This window comes from Protopterus annectens, chromosome 8.part0 (genome assembly GCF_019279795.1).
Source record: "Protopterus annectens isolate FY-2018-M chromosome 8.part0, PAN1.0, whole genome shotgun sequence".
Lineage (NCBI taxonomy): Eukaryota > Metazoa > Chordata > Ceratodontiformes > Protopteridae > Protopterus > Protopterus annectens.
Window position 1 is genome coordinate 1,369,272,622 of NC_056741.1, and position 14,902 is coordinate 1,369,287,523.

Sequence of the window (14,902 nt, forward strand, 5' to 3'; positions counted from 1 at the left end):
TGGTATGTTCGATATCTTCATTAGTAATACCCGCTGCCACTTACACCTACCTGCTTTCCAGCAGTACAGATCACTGACATACACGTTTTTGCAGGGAGGAAAAGAGTAAATTTGCCACTCCACACTGTACAGTGATCTCTAGTCTTGATGTTGACCACATATGAGCGAATGCACGGTGGCATTCGCTGCACAGAACACTTGTAGAATTGTAGTTCAGCAGTACAGGAATCGGCCAACGCACATTCGTCATTCCCATATTCACCAAACCTCAATTCTGCATTTTGATGGTCGACCATATATAAGCGTGCACACAGACACACACACACACACACACACACACACACACCTCCAAAAAAGTTACAGTAGTCGTATGGATTATGCAATTGTGGTAAGAAGCTGTTTCTTTTTATGGTTGCTTCAGCTCTGATTTACACAAACACAGTACTGAAACATGGTGATAGGTTAGCATGACAGCCTGCTTCCAGGGTCACAGATAAGTATTTCATAGGGGAAATTTTTTACATTATCTTTTGCATCATGCCTGACACGTGATAATGAAAGTTCATTTTCTATTAAAAAAATAAACAAGGTTAACAATTGTTTAGAATGTGGAAAACAAATTCCACACAATGATTCTGATACTTATTGTTTGCATTGTCTAGGTCCATAGTTTGACATAGACAGTTGTCTACACTAAACGGCATTTACCACACAGGGCTAAATCTCTCTTGGAGTATCTAGGTCAAAAGGTGTTCACCCAGTCCTGTTCTGCCATGACAGTGACCAAGGCCTCTGTGAGCTTTCTTTCAAATGTAAGCACTCCAAGAGGACCCCCAAAGAGAGCATTAGGAAAACCAGTGAGGCCAATGATGTGAGCCCTTTGGAGGCTGTCATAGTGTTGGCATTGGGCATTAGACATGTCTTTTCAGACTGAAACCACTTTGTCATTGGTTGGCTCAAAGGCCTCTCTGAGGGCCCTTGCAGCTGATGCCCAGATAGTCATCAGTGAATGGAAGAGTAGTATTTCCACATTATACAATCAAAATGAGGTTTTTGGAGACTGAGTTAGGGAACTGGGCATTCACCCTTGTGATGAGGCTTGTAAAGCAAATAATTTTTGTAACTGTGGAGTAAAGTGCCAAAGCAGAAGCATTTGCCTGAAACCTTGTCTTGAGTTAGGCCAAGCGGTTCCTCAACACAACCCACAGCCCTACCTTCCTTTTCCACTTGGCCCTGGATTTCATGAGAATTTTGAAATTGCAGAGCTGTCAGGGTTTCCTTTCAGTGAGAGAAAGCTAGAACTTAACCTAGTGAGGGAGTTTGATGCCCCAGACTGTGAGATGGACGAGGTGGTTGGTATATGTGGACTAAAGGCCACCTCCCTCATGCTGTGTATCCAGCAGTGAGGACACTCTTTCCTCTGCTTCTCCACCAGAGGATATCTGTTTTGGGAGTACTTTTTACAGGATGAAGAAAGTCTTCACTGGGATACTTAAGAAGTGCACACAGACCCATTTGAGGTGCAGGACCTTCACAGGACTGCCTGAGCTCAAACATTTTGCTGTTCCTTCCAGCCCTAGACATCCTGGAAGGTGCATTTATTAATGCATCAATGGAGCCTGGCATCCACATGCTGTTAAGAAGCCTGAGTGTTTTTACAGGGTTTATGATTCCCCTAAGTTATTGTATAAGAACCCTCTGACTGATCACGTTGTGGTGTTCCTAGATTACATCACGGTACCTTCCCATCTCAATTTAGGAACCCCATTACTGATGACAGGAAGATTATCAACTGCCAGACTCACAGACTTGTGTTTCACAACTGTTTCCCTGACAAGCTGAAGTCTAAGGCACAAGGGATTAGAGAATAAGAACATAAAGCAGGAAATTTTTAGTTTATAGAGCTTCTTACCCCAGGTGGCAAAACACTCCAAATTATGTGGCTGTTTTGCTCTAGAATGATGCTTCATGCAAGGCAGAAGCTATAGGATGAGTGATTTGTAGACATGTTTGGCTGAATTCATTAATGCTCTTCTTTATAAGGACCTCCTCTTCTACACCCTACTGCGAATGTTTTTAGAGACTAATAGAAAAAGGGAAGACCTTGCTAAAGGTCAAACAGTTGTTTTTATTCCCTGGCCAATGAAATACTGACAGAACTAAGAGCTGAGCCCATTTGTCCAAACAAGACAAAATGTAATCAACATAAAGGGAAGAAGGCACATTGGAAAAACAATGGCAAGCACAGCAAAATAATAAGCATGGGGTTCCTCGGGGCTGAGACTAGTAGAGGGAATAACATGGACTTAGTCAAACTGCCCTGTCCCTCAGAAATCCCACCCCAGCATATCCAGTTTGTAAACCCACCTCCATCCCACCATTATCTTCTTTAAAAACAGGGCAACACCTATGTCTCTTGTGCAGAAATGGAAGAAAATAAGGGACAGTGCTTTCTCTTCATACTAAAACAGGGTTACAGACTTCAGTTCGGGAGCAAAAATGGATTTTCAGGGGTTCCCATGGAACAGATTTCTCTGGTTTTCCTGCTGGAGAACCTCTTAATCTAAGAAGTTGTAGAGAGATTTCCAAAAGGAGATGAAAATGTAGGATTCTACTCAAGGTTCTTTAGTATTTTATTGTTTTATTTTATTTAGGTTTGTTGACCAGGATAGTGGACTGCTCACCAGGGGACTCATTTCAGCCTTAGTCCGGATGTCAGCAAGGTCTATTAACGTTTGGTAAAAGTTGTATATATTTATATGTATGTATATATATATATATATATATATATATATATGTGTGTGTGTGTGTGTGTGTGTGAGGGAGGGGTATGTACCAAAAAAAAGGAAGGGATTTGGGGACTTATTCTGAATTTTTCAAGGCTAACAATTTAGTTTTGTTGCTAGTATTCAAAATGCTTACTCTTCAGGGTCTGCTATCTCTTTTGTTCCCCCTCATGGTTGGATCTAAAGGATGTCTACCTCATTATTACAATTGTAAGGTTGTACAGAAAGTATTTCAGATTTTAGGTAAAGAGAACTTGCTTCCATTTCAGCTTCTTGCCCTCTGGCTTGTCTGCCACATCCAGAGTTTTCATAAAGTGCCTGGCTTCAGTAGTAATCTTTTGCAAGACAAGGGTGTGCATATTTACCCTTACCTGGACCTCACTTTGTCAACCTCTACAATTCACTTCTGACCTCTACAATGAAAGTTTTGTTCACAGGGGCATTACTAGATAAAGAGCAGCATATAGCTTTTCTCCCTGAAGACAATGTGCCTTGTGTGTCCCCTTTCCTCCATACAATTCTGGAAAAGGTTGCAGTCACATCAAGTGAGTTCCTCAGAATCCTGGGGTTGCCTGGGGGTCCCTGTAGTGAGATCTTTTTAATGAAATTCCCAGACACACAATTTCGAGTCCAGGAATTACAAAAAATTACAATGCAGGTACAGGAGATAAATGAATGACAACAATAAATGTTTTCCTTTAAAGTTATGTCTGATGTTGTCAGTCTTCATCCATTCTTGATGAATGGGACTTGGCTGTTATACAGCTCGCGCCAGCCAAAAGAACTCTGGAGCTAAGACACTACCCATAATGACCCACTCTCCATTACCTCAGATCTTGTTTGCCACTCTGATAGCAAGATACATCAGTCGATACTCTCCAGTTAAGTGCTTTAATTTTTTATATTTTTCTATGTACTTTTTCTGTATTATACAACACTTTATTTCCCCTTTCTGTTGTCTTATTTAGTGTGGTGTGTTTGCGAAATCAGTTCTACCATTTTACCTAATGATATTCTTATTACCATCATTGGTAATCCCCCTCCTTCTCTTTACCACTCGGTAATCTCTTTGATACCGTCACTGGTATTTTCTTTTGGATTACCTGTATAGGTATTTCTCCCTACCATTGCTGGGTAGGTTTTTCTTTCCTGTCCGTTTGAGTGTGAGTGTTTGCTTGTTTTCTTTAAAATGGCAGAGAAACAAAAAGGCACATCTGGGTTTAAGCAGTGCCAGGATTGTGGAAGAAAGATACCAGACTCTGACGGGCATCTTCCAAAAGGAGATGAAAATGTAGGATTCTACTCAAGGTTCTTTAGTATTTTATTGTTTTATTTTATTTAGGTTTGTTGACCAGGATAGTGGACTGCTCACCAGGGGACTCATTTCAGCCTTAGCCCGGATGTCAGCAAGGTCTATTAACGTTTGGTAAAAGTTGTATATATTTATATGTATGTATATATATATATATATATATATATATATATATATATATGTATATATATATATATATGGGAAACTGCAACTACAACTCCACCACTCAAAACTTCAAATAACACAAACGGTTGCCACCGGCTTCACGATGCAGGGTGTATCCTGTATAAAACTATAAATGCCAGAAGTAACACACTGAACTGGTGTAAAAAATGCCCAAATGCAAGCTCAGTTAAAATCCATTACACCAAAATTTATTCCACAATGACAAGAACAGCAACCTGGGATTGAGCGCGCTTTCTTCTGTTAGTATCAGACTTCATCAGAATCCAAATAGATGGCTGTCACCTGCCATTAAATACTAAATTCACACCCAAATTATTCAATTAAACAATCAAATATTAAAATATTCAAGTATCAATACATTGCTATACTCAAATAACTACTGTATTATTAAATATGTGCATTAATTAAAACATTTTTTTATTATTGAAAAATTAAAAACTAAAGGCTCTTAGACCTCATACAACTAAGCTAAAAACTTTTTCAAGAAATATTAAAAAATGTTGGTATCAAACAGACAATGATGTGTGCAAGCCAATAAACATTCTATATAACTACTCTGTACTGCCATATCTTAATAAATACTAGTACATATGGGTAGTAAATTGAAATTAGGACTATAATACTGTATATCGCGGATGTCATCTAGTTGACCATTAATAAATATACATCAATGTTTGGTTCAGTGAGTATATAATGTACATGATAGTGTACTAAAAAATAATACTAAAAAATATATGTATATATATTATAAATAGTAGTGGTATTAAATCAAATTAATCAATAAGTGCTATCAACAATATCAATAAATACACAATGAATTTACTTATAAGGTATACCATAAATATAGTAGTTCAATGAACATAATGATATGTATGTGTATATATGTATACATCAATAAAAAAGCAATTGAAACAATTTTTTATGTTATTGTGTATTATTGTGTCAGTTTGGGGTCATTGGCCAATAATTTCAAGGCCGGTTTAATGGAAAGGTGGTCATTCAGTCCATTTGGACCACATGCGTCAAGTCTAAGTTGCCACATTAATTCTTTAAATTCTAGCTGGGATTCCCAGTCACCACCTCTATCCCACATCTTGACCTCTTCCAAAACCCAAAATTTGATGTTGGTGTTAACACAAGTCATACAGTGCCTATACAATGCATTGTTCTCATTGCATTTATTGATGTCCCTTGTATGTTCATAGATACGTTGCTTTAATTTACGTTCGGTCTTACCTATATAATATTTGTCACAAAGTAAGCAAAGGGCTAAATAAACCACTCCTTTTGTTTGACATGTAAAATAACCTCTACTTTTTAAATTTACAGTTAATTTTTTCAAAAAAAGTTTTTTACTATCCAAAATGAATGTACATTGACCACATCTTCCACACTTATGGGTCCCCACCTTCCGTTGTGTTCCACCCCTATACTGAATTTTCTTTCTCTCAAATAGCTCTTTAAAATTTGTGTTTCTCCTGAAACCAAATCTTAATGATTCTTGGAAAACTGTACAATCGGTATGGATTTTAGAAAACATTTTCCATGCTTCGTTTATACCCCGTTGTATCCAGTGTATGTTTTTGAAATATGTTAACATTAGACGGGGCATATCCGAAGTACTCTGGTTAGTGTTATTTGTAACCATGAAATCAATGGTTAATACGCCATTTTCCTGTTCATAAGTGGTCAAAAGTGGGTGGTAGTGGGAGTATCTTCTCTTTAAAACATCAAGCTTCACATTCTTAATAAGCTTAATTGGGTAACCCCTCGCCTTAAATAGCTGCTGTATGAATTCCAATTCAGCTTTACATGTATCATTGTCACTTGTCATCCTGGATGCCCTAATCATTTGTCCTTTGACTATGTTCTTCCTTAAATACAAAGGATGATCGCTGTCAAAATGGACATATGAATTTGAAAAACACTTTTTTCTAAAAATCTTGGACTCATACTTATTTTTAAACTTATTTTTTGTGATTGTTACATCAAGATAATTCACGTAACCCCATTATGCACATGGGACTCAGACACAGGAAAATGAACAGGAACGAGTAGGTTCTAACTATGGCTATAGTGACTCGTTTGAAGAAAGGGAAGTAGACCGGTATTTCCCTTTAGGGGAACAGATGGAGGGGGTGAGAAGGTCCGAAAGGACACGGAAACAGTATCACCCCTTTTCATATGCCGAAGTAGCGGGGAATACATATGTACAAAGAGGGGAAGGAAGAATTAACAGGAGTTGAGGTTCAGAATGTGGTTCATCCCAGCCATGAATTTTTGTATTGTTTGGAAGGGCTCGATGAACTATGTGGGCCTGAGAATGAAACAATAAGGGGAACTGAATTAGTTCCATTTCATGAAGAAAATTGTAACACCATACGGTGTGATGTTAGAGAAAAAAACAATTTCTTTATTTATAACTTTACAGATGTGGAAGTTACACCTCCTTATTTCAGCCTTTTTTCAAAAGGTTTTACTTTTATTCCTGTAAAAAGGCCAGGAATAGAAAGAATTTTGTTGGATGTAAAACTTTTTGCCAGGAATCTACATTTTAAGGCAACATTTAATAGAGATGAACAAAATGTGATTAATGGGTTGAAGAGAAAAAGTACTTTTAATCCTCCCATACAACATGACATTTTGAACTTTGAGAGTTATGTCACACATTTGATTAGGGAAGGGTTTGATAAAGAAGACAATACAAGTGAATACAATAACCTAACATCAGAAGAAATAAACATACTAAAGATGTTACAGACAAATGAGAAAATAAGGATTATGAAGCCCGACAAGGGTGGGGGGGTAGTCCTTATGGATCACTGGGATTATGTAGATAGGATGCTGAAAATTTTACATACTGGCAATAGATACAGAATATCTTCTAGGAATGAAATGAATGTCAGCTATAAAAAGATAGACATATGGTTAGAAGACAACTTACTACAGGGACTCATAGATGTGGATTTATATAACTATCTAAGAATACCCAAACCAGTGATACCAGAAATATTCGGCATCCCGAAAATACATAAGGACACTCAACCCCCCTTTAAGGCCCATTGTAACCTCTCAATATTCTAAGACACAACCCTTAGCGATTTTCATAGATAGAAAATTAAAAAATTTCCAGGAAGGTTACCATCATTTATTGATTGATTCCTGGGATTTTTTGAGGAAATTCAATATGGTTATATATGACGAGAAATACACATTTGTTACTATCGATGTGAAGGATCTTTTTTCGGTGATTCCTCACGACCTGGGTTTAACATGGTTTGAATCCATGTTGATAGAATTCAAGACCCTAAGTTTACAAGATTTTCGATTGTTGCTTGAGAACATGGAATTGGTCCTGAAAAACAATTATCTTTTCTTTCAGGGCGACATCTATCATCAAATAGGGGGTGTGGCCATGGGATCCTCATGTGCCCCCACCTATGCCAACATCATTATGTTGTTCTGGGAGTTAGAATTTGTGTTTAAATCAAAATTTTGGAAATTTGTCGTCTCATATTTCAGATTTTTGGACGACATTTTTATAGTGTGGAATGGCAGTGGGGATGAAGTAGAGGAATTCATTAATTACCTACACACTACAACTTGTTTTTTGGAATTTACTTTCGAACATCACGTAGATTACGTGAATTATCTTGATGTAACAATCACAAAAAATAAGTTTAAAAATAAGTATGAGTCCAAGATTTTTAGAAAAAAGTGTTTTTCAAATTCATATGTCCATTTTGACAGCGATCATCCTTTGTATTTAAGGAAGAACATAGTCAAAGGACAAATGATTAGGGCATCCAGGATGACAAGTGACAATGATACATGTAAAGCTGAATTGGAATTCATACAGCAGCTATTTAAGGCGAGGGGTTACCCAATTAAGCTTATTAAGAATGTGAAGCGTGATGTTTTAAAGAGAAGATACTCCCACTACCACCCACTTTTGACCACTTATGAACAGGAAAATGGCGTACTAACCATTGATTTCATGGTTACAAATAACACTAACCAGAGTACTTCGGATATGCCCCGTCTAATGTTAACATATTTCAAAAACATACACTGGATACAACGGGGTATAAACGAAGCATGGAAAATGTTTTCTAAAATCCATAACGATTGTACAGTTTTCCAAGAATCACTAAGATTTGGTTTCAGGAGAAACACAAATTTTAAAGAGCTATTTGAGAGAAAGAAAATTCAGTATAGGGGTGGAACACAACGGAAGGTGGGGACCCATAAGTGTGGAAGATGTGGTCAATATACATTCATTTTGGATAGTAAAAAACTTTTTTTGAAAAAATTAAATGTAAATTTAAAAAGTAGAGGTTATTTTACATGTCAAACAAAAGGAGTGGTTTATTTAGCCCTTTGCTTACTTTGTGACAAATATTATATAGGTAAGACCGAACGTAAATTAAAGCAACGTATCTATGAACATACAAAGGACATCAATAAATGCAACGAGAACAATGCATTGTATAGGCACTGTATGACTTGTGTTAACACCAACATCAAATTTTGGGTTTTGGAAGAGGTCAAGATGTGGGATAGAGGTGGTGACTGGGAATCCCAGCTAGAATTTAAAGAATTAATGTGGCAACTTAGACTTGACGCATGTGGTCCAAATGGACTGAATGACCACCTTTCCATTAAACCGGCCTTGAAATTATTGGCCAATGACCCCAAACTGACACAATAATACACAATAACATAAAAAATTGTTTCAATTGCTTTTTTATTGATGTATACATATATACACATACATATCATTATGTTCATTGAACTACTATATTTATGGTATACCTTATAAGTAAATTCATTGTGTATTTATTGATGTTGTTGATAGCACTTATTGATTAATTTGATTTAATACCACTACTATTTATAATATATATACATATATTTTTTAGTATTATTTTTTAGTACACTATCATGTACATTATATAATCACTGAACCAAACATTGATGTATAGTTATTAATGGTCAACTAGATGACATCCGCGATATACAGTATTATAGTCCTAATTTCAATTTACCACCCATATGTACTAGTATTTATTAAGATATGGCAGTACAGAGTAGTTATATAGAATGTTTATTGGCTTGCACACATCATTGTCTGTTTGATACCAACATTTTTTAATATTTCTTGAAAAAGTTTTTAGCTTAGTTGTATGAGGTCTAAGAGCCTTTAGTTTTTAATTTTTCAATAATAAAAAAATGTTTTAATTAATGCACATATTTAATAATACAGTAGTTATTTGAGTATAGCAATGTATTGATACTTGAATATTTTAATATTTGATTGTTTAATTGAATAATTTGGGTGTGAATTTAGTATTTAATGGCAGGTAACAGCCATCTATTTGGATTCTGATGAAGTCTGATACTAACAGAAGAAAGCGCGCTCAATCCCAGGTTGCTGTTCTTGTCATTGTGGAATAAATTTTGGTGTAATGGATTTTAACTGAGTTTGCATTTGGGCATTTTTTACACCAGTTCAGTGTGTTACTTCTGGCGTTTATAGTTTTATACAGGATACACCCTGCATCGTGAAGCCGGTGGCAACCGTTTGTGTTATTTGATATATATATATATATATATATGTATATGTATATATATATATATATATATATATGTGTGTGTGTATGTGTGTGAGGGAGGGGTATGTACCAAAAAAAGGAAGGGATTTGGGGACTTATTCTGAATTTTTCAAGGCTAACAATTTAGTTTTGTTGCTAGTATTCAAAATGCTTACTCTTCAGGGTCTGCTATCTCTTTTGTTCCCCCTCATGGTTGGATCTAAAGGATGTCTACCTCATTATTACAATTGTAAGGTTGTACAGAAAGTATTTCAGATTTTAGGTAAAGAGAACTTGCTTCCATTTCAGCTTCTTGCCCTCTGGCTTGTCTGCCACATCCAGAGTTTTCATAAAGTGCCTGGCTTCAGTAGTAATCTTTTGCAAGACAAGGGTGTGCATATTTACCCTTACCTGGACCTCACTTTGTCAACCTCTACAATTCACTTCTGACCTCTACAATGAAAGTTTTGTTCACAAGGGCATTACTAGATAAAGAGCAGCATATAGCTTTTCTCCCTGAAGACAATGTGCCTTGTGTGTCCCCTTTCCTCCATACAATTCTGGAAAAGGTTGCAGTCACATCAAGTGAGTTCCTCAGAATCCTGGGGTTGCCTGGGGGTCCCTGTAGTGAGATCTTTTTAATGAAATTCCCAGACACACAATTTCGAGTCCAGGAATTACAAAAAATTACAATGCAGGTACAGGAGATAAATGAATGACAAGAATAAATGTTTTCCTTTAAAGTTATGTCTGATGTTGTCAGTCTTCATCCATTCTTGATGAATGGGACTTGGCTGTTATACAGCTCGCGCCAGCCAAAAGAACTCTGGAGCTAAGACACTACCCATAATGACCCACTCTCCATTACCTCAGATCTTGTTTGCCACTCTGATAGCAAGATACATCGGTCGATACTCTCCAGTTAAGTGCTTTAATTTGTTATATTTTTCTATGTACTTTTTCTGTATTATACAACACTTTATTTCCCCTTTCTGTTGTCTTATTTAGTGTGGTGTGTTTGCGAAATCAGTTCTACCATTTTACCTAATGATATCTTATTACCATCATTGGTAATCCCCCTCCTTCTCTTTACCACTCGGTAATCTCTTTGATACCGTCACTGGTATTTTCTTTCGGATTACCTGTATAGGTATTTCTCCCTACCATTGCTGGGTAGGTTTTTCTTTCCTGTCCGTTTGAGTGTGAGTGTTTGCTTGTTTTCTTTAAATTGGCAGAGAAGCAAAAAGGCACATCTGGGTTTAAGCAGTGCCAGGATTGTGGAAGAAAGATACCAGACTCTGACGGGCATCTTTCCTGGGTATATTGCTTGGATGCACCCCATCTAGAAATTAATTGTAAGATCTGCCAGTTTTAGTTCTAAAACCTTGGCAGACCACTGAAATAAATTGATTTTAAAGGTGTTATTAAAATCCTGTTTTGAGGAAGTCCTCTCTAAGATAGAGTCTTCTAAATTTGAACAAAAAAATAAGTCATTCAGTGTCAAGCTCACCATCAGCATTGGACTCTAAAAGGCACAAGTCTCCAGTTCCTTCAATCTCTTCGGAACCGAAGAGTAAGGTCCCCAAACTTGTGAAACAGCCTTTGGCACTGATCGTCACTACTCCCTCGGTAGTTTCTGCACCGATCTTGACAACCTCGGCACCAAAAGCTTCGGCAGCACCAACCTCCCACTTGGTTCCAATTTCTCTATCTGCCCCCAGCATACGGTGTCGAACATCGAAGCATTCTTCCCATAACAAGATACTCCCCTTCTGTAGACCCCTTTTTGGGTCAACTCCTCAGTCCATTTGTGGATAGGGCTCAGTCTCCCTCGGGGGATGTTGGTCCGATCAACCAAAAGTCTTTCCGAGATAGACATAGTGAGATTAGTGGATCAGCTTTTGGTGGCCAGAGGTCTTCCTGCACCAGCTCAGACCTTCCTCCCTCTCGGAGTTGAGGTCTTGTCTCCCAGGACTCCTACTTATCTTCTTCCTCCGACCTCCCTTTTAATTTCAGAGCCCAGCACTTCAATTATCCCAGTTTGAGCTGCTATGGACCTGAATTGGCTCTGATGTCTTCGTCTCTCTTGGAACCAGTAGACAAATGGAGCCGTAGTTCAGCTGTCGGTTCAGAGGGCTGCAGTATGGTACTGATTGTTTGTTCTGGGATGTTCTTCGCTCTCGGAACCGTTGCAGTTTTGGACTCTTCCTCGGCTCCTGTTTTGGAGGGCGGTCCACCAGAGCGGGGTGTGACCCTGGTTCCAAGGTTGTCTTTCTTGTTTCTGGGCTCCCATCCTCTTCAGGTTGGCCTGCCTTCCACATCATGGAGAGAGTTTTAGCCTCGGTGAACTCTCAGCTGGCCCCTTCTGTTTCGGAGTGTGACATATTTGTACCTTCTAGACCACAGCTGTCACCATCTCTCACGTCAGGAGAGTGGGCACCGAAATGGCAAGATATCCCTGTTCAGGGCCCCTCTTCTTCAGTGTCTTGCTTAGAGATCTCCACTGAGGAACCACCCCATAAGAAGACTTTCAAGAGGAAGCATCTAGATTCTGCAGAAGAATCTGTCACGGAAGACACAGGCTATGATGAAGGGGAGGGTTCCACCCGATCACCCCCTGAAAATCTCCCATTTGGAGACATCCTGGAAATTGTAAAAACAGAGGGGTGATTGGAAGTCCACAAACCCATCCTGAGAGGAATCTGTGTTCTTGCAGACTTTCGGTGCTCGCCCATCTACTTCCTGGGTGACCCCACCCGCTGGCAACCTTATTAAGCTCATTGCACAGCGGACATGGAAGAGTTCTGATTCCATAGAGCCAATTCCCCGGAGGCCGAACAAATTCTTATCAGCTCCTGAAGACCAGTCACATTGGGGAAATGGTTTAGCAGTAGATGCATTGGTGGTGACAGCGTCCACCAAAAAGGAACTTGCTGAGGAGAAGTTCCACTGTCCACCCTCCTGAGAGTCTCAGATGATGGACAGATTTGGGAAGTGGGTCTTTGCATCATCGACCTTCACTCTTAGGTCCTTGAATTTCATACCACATTTTACTAGACTCCAAAGGGATCTGATAAAGGAGCTATTGGATACCCTCGCTGGAGCTGTGTCTGATGAGGTGCGGGATAAAGTTGCCTCTCAGCTTGCCACCCTCGAGTCTATATCGAACTCATCCATGCGGCTCATCGCTCATGCCGCAGAAGGAATGACTAGGGCAGTGGGTTCAGGCATTTCCATAAGGCACCATGCCTGGATGGACTTGTGTCACTTTGTGGAACCTTTCAAGTCTTCCTTTGTCGATGCTACTATTGACGGATCTTCCTTGTTTGGCCCTAAAGTCAGAGACACACTAGCCAGGTGCATAAAAGATGGAAAGACCCTTTCTGCCATGGGCATTCATTTTTCTACTCCTCAGCAATCCTACTCTAGGAATCAGAGGAGTGGAAAAATGTGGTTCAAAAAGTCCCAAGGGCCGTTTTAAGACGCATGTGGTGAATACTCCCCCTTGGGGCAGAGGGGGAAGTTCAAGTGGAAGACGCCCTCCCCGTGGCAGAGGACGGCCATGAAATCAGGGCTCCAGAGATTCCTTCTCCAGGCAGCCCTACCAGCAATCTTGAATGGAGGCCTGATTGCTTACCTCTGGAAGCAGTTGGGGAAGATTTTCACTGCACCACATAGCCTGACTATTGATAACGTCGGATGCTTGGGTGTAGAGAATTATCACCAGAGCTTACCAAATTCCCTTTTCTCTCTTTCCAAAGACCCCAAAAAGAGTCTCCGATGTTCTATTCAGTCAGAGGGACCAAGCAGCAGTAGAGATTCAGAAGCTGCTAGAAAAAAGAGTCATCCAAGAAGTCCCATCAGACCAAAGAGGATCCGGATTTTACTCAAGATTCTTTTTAGTGCCAAAAAAGACAAGGAACTGGAGACCAATTTTAGATCTCAGCCTTCTGAACAATTTTGTTCAGCAAACAAAATTCAGGATGGTCACGATTCAGTTTATATTTCCCTTTCTAGAAGAGAACGTTTGGATGTGCTCAGTAGACCTTCAGGGCACATATTACCACATAAAGATGGACAAACACTCCAGAACATTCCTCCGCTTCCGGCTGGGAGCCAGTCATTTCCAGTTCAGAGTGATGCCCTTCGGTCTCACCACAGCCCCCAGGGTGTTCATCAAATGCATGGCAGCAGTAACAGCTCACTTGAGGCTACACAAATTCTGAGTGTTTCTATACCTGGGACGACTGGCTCCTCACCGTCCCAACCAAGCGTGTACTGCTTTTTCAGTCTTTGGGAATTATGATCAACAGAGAGAAATCACAGTTGATTCCAACACATGACCTAGAATTTATAGGAGCATGCCTCAATACGATTTCTTGTGTAGCATCTCTCCCTCTGCACAGACTACAGAAATTAAGGTTGCATGTGCAACTAATCATTTCCAAAAACAAGGTTCTTGCTTTTCTCGTTATGCAAGCTCTGGGATCTATGGAAGCCATCATAACTTTAGTGCCCATCGCAAGGTATCACATGAGTTTGCTTCAATGGCTGTTAGTGGCGCAATAGTCGATACTGACACAGCCAGTGTCTTATCCGATATTGATTACAAATCGCTGCAAGAAGGATCTATCCTGGTGGATGAAGTTCTCCCCACTGCCGTAGTGACCTTGGATCCTTCCCAGATCAGGTGGGGGGGCATTATCTGGGAAGAACAGTTCAAGGCACTTGGTCCCCACAAGAGACCAATTTGCATATCATTGTCTTAGAATTGAGGGTGGTGCTTCTAGCATTGCAAGCCTTTCAGTCTGTCCTTCCTTCGGGGATGGTTGCAATCCAGTCAGACAACATGTCCATAGTCTGGTACAACAACAAGCAAGGTGAAAACAGATCTTACCTCCTGTGTCAGGAAGCTGTCGAGATATGGCAATTGGCTTTAGTTTCCAATCGCTTTCTAATAGCAAGGCATATCCCGGAAATCTCCCAACGTGATAGCAGACAAACCGAGCCACTGCATCCTCTTG

General features: G+C 39.4%; 1 protein-coding gene across 6 annotated transcripts in view; it reads left to right on the forward strand.

Moving 5' to 3' along the window:
- CEP164 (centrosomal protein 164) overlaps positions 1–14,902 on the forward strand; it is a 1,424,585-nt gene that overhangs the window by 339,507 nt on the left and 1,070,176 nt on the right. The window lies entirely within an intron of this gene.